We start from the raw sequence: 11,526 nt of genomic DNA on the forward strand, positions 1-11,526 counted from the left end.
TACATCTGTTTGAGCGGAGTTCCTTCCTCAGGAAATGACCTTCAAGCCTCTCAAAGTACCAAAGAACTGAAACTCACCAGAGCACCACATCCAGACAGTGAGATGCCAGATCCTTCATTCATTATGATTGCTTGCTTGCCCCTCCCTAGTTCTTGTTTCTTGCATATTGTTGCATTTGTTCCCTACTATACAAACCCGTAGTTTTAGTCAGTCAGCCAGATGGATTTGAGACTGAGCTCCCATCTCCTCAGCTGCAGCATCCAATTAAAGCCTTCTTCCTTGTCAATAATTGGCATCTCAGTGAATGGCTTTCTGTGTGGCAAGTGACAGGACCTAAACTGAACCTCTGCTTTTTCAGTAACAATATTATGTGTGTAGAAATGTAAAACGAGCTCAACTAAATATATAGCTACTTTAGGCATACATGCATTTGTGATAACAATACTTTTTAAAGAGGATGAAGAGGCTGGGCATGGTGGCCCATGTTGTAATCCCAGCACTTTGGGAGGCCAAGGCAGGAGTATTGCTTGAGGCCAGGAGTGGAGACCAGCCTGGGCAACAGTGTGAGATCCTGTTTCTACATTTTGTTTTTTAATTAGCTGGTTGTGGTGGTGTGTGCCTGTAGTCCCAGCTACTCTGGAGGCTGAGGCCAGAAGATCACTTGAGTCCAGGAGTTGGGGGTTAAGGTGAGCTATGGTCGTGTTTCTGCAGTTTGGCTTAGGTGACAGAGCAAGACCCTGTCTGTAAAAAAAAAATAAGTCAAAAGGAAAAAGAAACAAAAAATTCTTTTTTTTGTGGGGAAAGTGCAGAGACTGTGAAAGAGATCCAGATATGTGTAAGATACAATTTTAAAGCCCTCCTTGGTATTTTTTTAAATTAAGCAGTATTATCCAGTAAAAAATGTTTTTTAATCAAGCAATATTCTTTTATAATATATTCTTCTTATGCACTCCAATGTCCTCTTCTCGCTCCTCTTCTGGCTACACTTGCATCAGGAAGCTGAGGCAGAGACAAGGTGAATATAACTGTAAATGGTAAAAAAAGAATAAAAAAAGAAACAAATACTTCAAAAAGAGTTAACAAATAAACCATCCCACATTTGGTTGAGTTTTGGTGAATTATCCTAGAGCTAGGGAAGATCAAAAGCAGAGATTACAGTCTGGAGGCTATTGCAATGTTCCAGGTAAGAGATGATGGTGGCCTGGAGCAGAATAAAATGGTAAATGCGGAGGAAAATGAAAAGATTCAAGAGGTATTTTGTAATTGTCGTCATGTCTGTCCTTAGAGTCACAGCAGTTGCAGTAATAATAGTAGAAACATTTTAAGCATAGTGATCATCCAATCCAACTGACAGTGTCTCCGGTTGCCAACAGAGAGGTGAACAGGCACTGGCATCACTCCATCCCAGGGTAATTACATCATTTGGTCATCAGCTACTGTACTCATCTCCTCAAAGGTGTTGTGATCTCAAAGCTTATTCTACATGTTTTCTTTATTTCATTTAACTGACTTCGCTGACCCTTGATCCAGTTCTTATTTCTCCACTCAATTCTGAAACTCTTGAATCTTCTCCTTTGCAGTCAGCCAACTCTCTTAATCCTCTACTATTGTTCAGAATCTTCCCTTTATTTTAACAGCTTTATTAAGGTGTAATTGTTATGCACAAAAAGCTGCACATAATTAATATATAAAATTAGATAGGTTTTAACATGGGGTGTTTTTCCATTTATTTGGTTTTCTTTAATTTCTTCCAGCATTTTTTTGTAGTTTTCAATGTACAGGTCTTTCACTTCTTCGTTTAAGTTTATGCCTAAGTATTTTATTATTCTTGATGCTATCATAAATGGAATTATAAACCAAAAGTAAAAATTTAAGCCCCCCAACTGACTGAATGGACCCTTTCTCTTGGCCAAGAAGATTCCAAAAAAAATCTGAAAAACTAGTTCAGGCCATGATGGGAAGGGGGTTCAGTTATGCCTCATTATACTCTCCTTCCTTTGGAATTCAGGCACAACTGACCAGCATTAACATGAAAACAGAGATCTTTACACTGACAAACTGATTATTTGTAGCAATATGATACCAAATTCAATCCAATCCTAGCAGAGCATCATATGACAAATAGCAGGCCCTAAAGGAAACTGAAGTATTTAATCTCAAAACATACTTATTTGACATATGTTGAAGTGGCCTGGCAAAGTTCTCTCTTGTGGGGAAATTTACATTCTGTAGAGAATTCCCTTCCCCTTCCAGGTGTCTTTCTGAGCCTGAGGTGATTAATTGAGAATCTACCACCTTTAAAAGGACTGAATTAGAAAATATTTGCCATTTATTGCCTCTAAGGGTGGCTGCCTTTGAGACTTCATCTACATAATAAGAACCTTCATCTCCACAACCACTCATCTTAACCCAGACACTCCTTTCTATTGATTCCAGGTCTTTAAATAATGACTCTTTCAACCAATTGCCAATCAGAAAATCTTTGAATCCACCTATGACCTGGAAGTCCCTGTTTTGAGTTGTTCCACCTTTCTGAACCAAACCAATGTGTACCCTGTATGTATTGATTGATGTCTTATGTCTCCATGAAACATATACAATTAAGCTGTAACCCAACCACCTTGGGCACATGTTTTCAGGACCTCTTCAGACTGTGTCTTGGGCCTTGTTCACTCATATTTGGCTCAGAATAAATCTCTTTAGATATTTTACAGAGTTTGGCTTTTCATCAGTATAATCATTTTCTTCATTTCCTTTTCAGAGAGTTTAATGTTGGTATATACAAATGCAAATAATTTTTGTGTGTTGTGTTTCTTTCCTGTAACTCTTATAAATTTGTTTAACTTGAACACCATCCAAATTATTGGTGTATAATTGTTAATTGGAGTCTCTTGTGATCCTTTTTATTTCTATGACATTAGTTGTAATGTCTCTTCTTTTAGTTCTGATTTTTTATTTGAGTATTCTCTGTTTTATAATGAATATAACTAAAGGTTTGTTAATTTTATCTTTTAAAAAAATCAACTTAATTCCATTGATGTTTTCTATTGTTTTTCTTTCATCTATTTCACTTATTTCTGTTCTAATCTATAGTGCTTCCTTCCTTATGCTAACTTTGGGCTTAGTTCATTTTTCTTTTTCTAATTTCTTGAGGTGTAAAGTTACATTCTTTATCTGAGATCCTTCTCATTTCCTAATGTAGGTATTTCTTACTATAAAGTTCCCTCTCAGTACTTTCTTTTTTGTGTCCCACAATTTTGGCATGTTGTGTTTTTGTTTTCATTTGTCTCAGGATATTTCATTTCTGTTTTGATTTCTTGTTTGATTTATTGGTTTTTCAGAAGTGTATTATTTAATTTCCACATATTTGTGAATTTTCCAATACTTCTGCTACTATTGATTTCTAGTTTTATTTCATTGTGGTTGAAAAATGTACTTGGAGTGATTTCAATACTCTTAAATTTGTTAACACTTATTTAGTGACCTAACATCTAATCCATCCTACATAATCTTTTATGTGTGCTTGAAAAGAATGTGTATTCTGCTGTTGTTGGATGGAATATTACCTATATTTCTTTTTTTTTTTTTTTTTTGAGACAGAGTCTCGCTCTGTCACCCAGGCTGGAGTGCAGTGGCGCAATCTCGGCTCACTGCAAGCTCCGCCTCCCGGGTTCACGCCATTCTCCTGCCTCAGCCTCTCCGAGTAGCTGGGACTACAGGCGCCCGCCACCACGCCCGGCTAATTTTTTGTATTTTTAGTAGAGACAGGGTTTCACCGTGGTCTCGATCTCCCGACCTCGGGATCCACCCGCCTCGGCCTCCCAAAGTGCTGGGATTACAAGCGTGAGCCACCGCGCCCGGCCGGAATATTACCTATATTTCTGAAAGGTTCACTTGAGTTATGGTTTTCTTCAAGTCCACTGTTTCCTTATTGCTTTTTTTTTCAGCATGTTCTATTAATTACTGGGAGAGGAATGTTAAAGTCTCTTGCCATTATCTATTGCTTTCTATTTCTTCCATCTATCAATGTTTGCTTTATATAGTTAGGTGCATTAATGTTGGGTGCATACATATTTGTAATTGTTATACCTTCCTGATCATTTGATTCTTTTATCACTATATAATGTTATTATTCCTCTCTTGTGACTTTTTTTAACTTAAAGTATATTTTGTTTTATATAAGTATAAGACATAGGTCCTGAAAACATGTGCCCAATGTGATTGGGTTACAGCTTAATTTTATATGTTTCATGGAGACATAAGACATCAATCAATACATTCAGGGTACACATTGGTTTGGTTCAGAAAGGTGGAACAACTCAAAACAGGGACTTCCAGGTCATAGGTGGATTCAAAGATTTTCTGATTGGCAATTGGTTGATGGAGTCATTATTTAAAGACCTGGAATCAATAGAAAGGAGTGTCTGAGTTAAGATGAATCGTTGTGGAGATGAAGGTTCTTATTATGTAGATGAAGTCTCAAGGGCAGCCACCCTTAGAGGCAATAGATAATCTCTTTTGTTAATCATTTATATGGAATATCTTTTTTCAACCTTCCCCTTTTAAGCCTATGTGTGTCCTTAAATCTAAAGTGTGTCTATTATAGACTGCATATAGTTGGGTCTTTTTTTTTTAATCCATTCATCTTCAGCTACTATATCTTTCAACTACACAGCTGAATCTATTTACATTTAAAGTAATTATTAATACAGAAGGATTCACTATTGCCATTTTGTTAAATTTTTAAGTGTCCTGTAGTTCTTTCATTTTTCTTTTCTTCTCTTGCTGTCTTCTTTTGTGTTTCATTGGTGATTTTTTAGTTATAGCCTTTGATTCCTTTCTCTGTTTTCCCTCCCTCCCTCCCTTCCATCCTTCCTTCCTCCCTTTCTTTCCTTTCTTTTTTTTTTTTTTTTTTTTAGATAGAATCACACTCTGTTGCCCAGGCTGGAGTGCAGTAACACCATCTCAGTCTCAGCTCACTGCAACCTCCGCCTCCCAGGTTCAAGTGATTCTCCTGCCCCAGCCTCCTGAGTAGCTGGGATTACAGGCCATGCCACCATACCTGGTTAATTATTTTGTTTATTTTCTATAGATATTTTCTTTGTGGTTACCATGAAGCTTACATAAAACATCTTATAGGTATAACAGTCTAAGCTCATTAGAAACATACCTATTAGGTTTGTGCAAATGTAATTGCAGTTTTTGCATTGTTGAAATTTGCCATTTGATATTGGAATACATTTTTAAGTAAATGTGGTTATGTTATATGTCATTTTAATGTGCATTTCTTGCTTTTCTTTTTTGTTAATGAGTTATTACTTGCTGTTTATTTTGTATTTAATTTAGATCATGGAAATGATGTTAGACAAAAAGCAAATTTGAGCAATTTTCTTATTCAAGTTCAAAATGGTCCGTAAAGCAGCAGAGACAACACACAACATCAACAACGCATTTGGCCCAGGAACTGCTAAGAAACGAACAATGAAGTGGTGGTTCAAGAAGTTTTGCAAAGGACATGACAGCCTTGAAGATGAGAAGCATAGTGGCTGGCCATTGGAAGCTGCCAGTGACCAACAGAGAGCAATCATCGAAGCTGATCCTCTTACAACTACACGAGAAGTTGCTGAAGAACTCAATATCGACCATTCTATGGTTGTTCAGCATTTGAAGCAAATTGGAAAGGTGAAAAAGCTCAATAAGTGGGTGCCTCATGAGCTGAACGAAAATGAAAAAAATTGTCATATTCAAGTGTAATCTTCTCTTATTCTGTGCAACAACAAGGCACCATTTCTTGGTTGGATTGTGATGTGCAATGAAAAGTGGATTTTATACAACCAGCAGTGACCAGCTCAGTGGCTGAATCAAGAAGAAGCTCCAAAGCACTTCTTAAAGCCAAACTTGCACCAAAAAAAGGTTACGGTCACTGGTTGCTGGTCTGCTGCTAGTCTGATGCACTACAGGTTTCTGAACCCTGGCAAAACCATTACATCTGAGAAATATGCTCAGCAAATCAATGAGATGCACCAAAAACTGTAATGCTTGCAGCCAGCATTGGTCAACAGAAAGGGCCCAATTCTCCTCCATAACAATGCCTGACCACACATTGCATAGCCAACATTTCAAAAGTTGAAAGAATTAGGCTATGAAATTTTGCCCCATCCACCATGTTCACCTGACCTCTTGTCAACCAACTACCACTTCTTCAAGCATCTATACAACATTTTGCAGGGAAAACATTTCTACAACCAGCAGGATGCAGAAAATGGTTTCCAAGAGTTTGTCAAATCCCAAAGCATGGAATTTTATGCTACAGGAATAAACAAATTTATTTCTCATTGGAAAAAATGTGTTGATTGTAATGGTTCCTATTTTGATTAATAAAGATGTGTTTGATCCTAGTTATAATGATTTAAAATCCATGGTCCAAAACCACAATTACTTTTGCACCAACCTAATAGAATAGAATACAAAAGATCTACACTTTAGCAACCCCCTACACTTTATGTTATAAATGAAACAATTTACATCTTTTTTATGTATATCTGTTAACAAATTTTGTATTTATAATTATTCTTAATATTTTTGTCTTTTGCTTTTATACTAAAATTAAAAGCAATTTACATACCAACATTATATTATGATATTCTGTATTTGTCTATATATTTACCTTTACTGTAAGTTTTACATTTTCTTATGCTTCTGTGTTGCTATTTAGCATCCTTTCATTTCAACTTGAAAAATTCCCTTTTGTATTTCTTATAAGACAGTGATAGTAGTGAGGAACTCTCAGGTTTTGTTTGCCTCAAAAAGTCTTTATCTTTTTCTCATTTTGGAAGGATAGCTTTGCTTAATATGGTATTCTGGTTGATAGATTTTTGTTTGTTTTTTCTTTTAGCAACTTGAATATATCATCTTTCTTCTGGCCTGCAAGGCTTCTGTTGGTAAATCCACTACTAGTCTTGAGGGTGTTTCCATTGTACATGGCAAGTCACTTTTCTTTTGTTCCCTTCGTAATTCTCCTTGTCTTTGAATTTTGATAATTTGATTCCTATGTGTCTCTGTGTACACTTCTTTGAGTTCACTATTTTTTGCATTCTTTGGGCTTCATGAATCTGGCTGTCCATTTACATTTCCAGATTTTAGAAGTTTGCAGGCATTATTTCTTTTGTTTGTTTGTTTGTTTTTGTTTGTTTTGTTTTGTTTTTATTTCCCAGATCTCTTACTAAAACATGTCATTTTTTTAAAAATAAATTTTGTTCTTCTTTCTGTCTCTCTTCTCCTTCTGGGTCCCCCATAATGCATATTGGTTCTTTTTATAGTCTCTTATAAGTCCCTTAGGCTTTCTTTACTCTTTTGCATTTCATTTTCTATTTTTGATTCTCTGACAGATAATTTTACATGATTTGTCTTTGGGTTTGCTCTTCTTTTATTTCAGGAAGTCTGCATTTGAAGCTATTTAATTTTTCAACTCAGTTTCTGCATTCTTTAGCTCTTGAATTTCTGTTTGTTTTTCTATTTATGGTTTTTATCTCCTTGTTAATATTCTCATTTTGTTCATGTGTTAGTTTCCTGATTTTGTTTAGTTGTCTGTCTGTATTCTTTTATAACTTAATGAGCTTATTTAAAATGATTATTTTTAATTCTTTGTTAGGCTATTCATAGATCTCCACTTCTTAAGAGATGCTTACTGAAGATTTATTTTGTTCCTTTAGTCATGGTACATTTCCCTGATTCATCATGATCCTTGTAGCTTTGCCTTGGTGTCTGCACATTAGAGTTATCAGCCACCTTTCCCAGTGTTTATAGACTAACTTAGATGGGATAAGATTTTCATCAACCAGATTTTATTGCTAGAGATTCTGGGAGCCTCTTAAACTGTTTCCATAGATGTTCATGTACTCTGCCTCTTCCTTCCTACTGTGGAAAACTCCTCAGTCCTGCACTTTCTCTCAATCTCACAGTGCTGCACCAGTCATGGCAAGAAGCTCCCCACTGTTCTTTGTTCTTAACTTCCCAAAGGCATCTGAGCTATGGCAGATCCATAAACACTGCATATGAGGTGAGACAAAAACCAGATTCTTTGACAGCACACTGAAAGAAGAGTGACATGAAGTCTCACTATTTCCCCTCAAGAGAGAAGTCATGGGCCAGATGAGCTCTCTTGACACTGAACTGTGCTGTCTTGTGGGAGGGACTGGCATGGGTAAAGTCAAACTGTTCTTCTTACCCATTGTGATAGGTTCTCAGCTTTGTGCTCATCTGGAATACTGCAAACTTTTAACTATATTCTAAACCTCTTATAAAGGAATTTTGTTTAGTATCTTGATGTTAAATGTAGGAGAATGAGTTCTGGAACTTCTTATTCCATGATCTTGCTGATGTAACTCCAGAATATTCCTTTATCTTTTTGCTTCAACTCAATAATACTCAATCCTGGTTAAATATATGAATTGTCTGGAGAAATTTAAATACTAATGCCTGCATTTGATTCATAGATATTATAGTTAAATTTATTGGGGGTGGGGTCCATCCAGGCATTGGGATTTGGCTAAAGCACACTAGAAATTTCCAATGAGCAACTATAGGTAGTAGCTATTCTCTTCACTTAAAACTAGATTTCTATTAAAACCTCTAAATTGAGGATTATTGATCCTTTTATGCCTTTATATCTCAGGGTTGTGTCCTTGACCTTCTTGCTTTCCATTGCCTCTTTGAAACCAATACTTGCTTATCAAAAACATCTTTGCTGCCATGAGACTCACCACATTCGAATATTTCTTAAACATGACGTCAAAAGCATAATCCATGAAAAAAGCAAAAATGATAATTTGGACTTCATCAAAAGTTAAAATATATGCTTCTCAAAGGCACTGTGAAGTACATAAAAAGACAAGACACAAACGAGGACAGAATATTTGAAAATCAAATATCTGATAAAAGTCTTATGTTCAGAGTCTATAAAGATCTCTCAAAATTGAATAACAAAAAGAAAAATTACCCAGTTTTTTTAATGGACAAAGGATTATAACAAGCATCTAACCAAAGAAGACATATATTTCTCAAGTAAAATTATAAAAATATGCTCAACATCATTATTCATTAGGAAAATGCAAATCAGAACCTTCATGAGATACCACTACATACCTATTAAAATTGCTGCAATTAAAAAGACTGACCATACCAAGTATTGGTAAGGACATGGAAGAACTTGTAGAAATGTAAAATGGTACAATATGATCTAGTCATTTTACTCCTACACATTTACCTAAAAGAAAAGAAGAAATATATTCATGCAAAGACTGGCATAAGATGTTGATAGCAGCTTTAACCATAATAACTCAAAACTGGAAACAATTATATGTTCATAAACAGGTGAATGAGTGAACAAATTATGAATTATCCATACGATTAAATATTAATTAGTAATAAGAAGGAATGACATGTGCAACAACATGGATACGAGCAACAACATGGATAAATTATTGATACACTCAACAACATGGATAAATCTCTAACTAAGGTGAGTGAAAATATCAGAAAGAAAAAAGAATAGATACTGAATGACTTATTTATATAAAACTATAAGAAATGGAAACTAATCTATAGTGACAGAAAGCAGAGCAATGATTGCCTGGGGAGTGTGGGACAGGAGAGAAAGGATAAAGAAATTACATAAGGGCACAAGGCAACATTTGGGGATAATGAATACATTATGTTCACTATCCTGCTTGTGGTGATGGTTTCACAGGTGTATACATATGACAAAACTTATAAAATTGCACTTTAAATCTCTTTAGTTTATTGTATTTTTACTATAGTTCAATGATGCTGTTAAAAATAATTGAGAAGGAGGGCAAGATAGCTGACTAGACACAACCAAGAGGAACAGCTCCCACTGAGGGACTGAGACAATTGGCATGCTCCTAATAGATCTTCAGAGGGAAGGATCTGAGAGTGGATAGAGGGAAGACACAGAAGCTGAGTTGAAGGAGAAGAAAGCTGGGAACCCTGCATGGGCCTACCACACATGAGGACTTATTCCCAGTCCCCAATGGCTCCAGGGGAATGGGTGAGTTGAACTGGCAAGGAAAAACCCCCTCTCACCATGGGCTTCTTGTATCCCAGCAGGAGAAGTTCCCTTAAACATGACAGACACTCAAGTTGGCAGAGAGCTGCTTAGTGAAGTGGTGGGGCAGGAAGCCAGCAGATGTAGGGCCCAGAGAGTTTAGTGTGGGAGCATCTGTAGCAGAGGACAGCCAGGGGTGGCCATCCCTCTAAGCTTGACTTGTTCCTATGGGAGGCTTTAGACCTAGGGGAACTATCAGACCTGAACTCTGCAGGGTGGTCTTGCCCATCAGACAGGGCCAGTTTGATCTGAGCATTCTTTGGTGTGCTGGCCTCTCCCAGGTCCCACCCTGGCCAAGCCTGCTTGCAGGGCAGTCCTAGGTGCCTGAGGAGCCCACGCCATAGCTTTTGCACTTGCAGACTGTGCCTGACCAGCAGAGAGCTCTAGCAAGGCAGCCCCTATGGCCACGCACCAGCCCACCTGCTCCTTCCCCACACTGCAGCTTCCTTCCAGCTCATGGCAACTCCCCACATCACATCTGCGCAGGTGGGTTTTGCTTTCCTTGCCCCACCAGTGGGCAGGAATGCAGTCCATTCCCACGTCCCCCACAGATTTCCACTGGAGACTGAGCCTTGGTAGGCACAGAGACAGCCAGCCCCACTTCTGCCAGTGCTCCACTCTTGCACTAACACTACACAGAGAACAATGGATCCTCCCCTATGCTGAGTGAACATCCCTTCCTGCAGGGCACAGAGAAGAAACCCAGACCTATGCCCACCAGTGCCCTGCCCCTGAGTGAGAGGAGGGCACCCAGGCACCTGCTAGCACTCTGCCTCAGCTGCTGCTACTGCTGCTATTGGCACAGGCTAATGCGGACACAGCCTGCTGTCACTGCACTATGAAACACTTTGCCTGACACCACCCATTGGAGTGTAGCAACCAACCCAACACTGGGAACACCTTAGCTCCCCAAGTGCAGTGGATTCCTAATCTCAAGGAGCAAGAGAACAAAGTTGAGGCCCAATACAAGTCTCCCAGAGTAAGAACACTTAGTCCAGGAGTTAGGAGCTGAGGGTTGGCCCTTAAAATTTTCCAGAAATGAAACCTGTCAGCTGAATCCACCTTATACTACAATCAAATCCTGAAGATCATCAGATAGGATAAAATATTTTTTTAAAAATCCAAAGGTCAGCAACCTCAAAGATTGAAGGTAAATAAGCCCACAAGTTGAGAAAGAATCAGTGCAAGGACTTTAAAACTCAGCCAGAATGCCTTATTTCCTTCAAACAACTACATCACCTCTCCAATAAGGATTCTGAACTGGGCTGAGATGGTGGAAATGACAGAAATAGCATTCAGAATATGGATAGGAATAAAGATCACTGAGCTACAGGAGTACATTGAAATCCAATTCAAGGAAGTTAAAAATCATGATAAAACAATTTAGGAGCTGACAGACA

At 37.7% G+C, this 11,526-nt stretch overlaps 1 pseudogene; it reads left to right on the forward strand.

The window, feature by feature from the left end:
• The first annotated feature begins 5,349 nt into the window (after nucleotides 1-5,349).
• LOC131381796 (histone-lysine N-methyltransferase SETMAR-like) lies at nucleotides 5,350-6,378 on the forward strand (annotated as a pseudogene).
• Nucleotides 6,379-11,526: the final 5,148 nt, after the last annotated feature.

This window comes from Hylobates moloch, unplaced genomic scaffold (genome assembly GCF_009828535.3).
Source record: "Hylobates moloch isolate HMO894 unplaced genomic scaffold, HMol_V3 SCAFFOLD_18, whole genome shotgun sequence".
Classification (NCBI taxonomy): Eukaryota; Metazoa; Chordata; class Mammalia; order Primates; family Hylobatidae; genus Hylobates; species Hylobates moloch.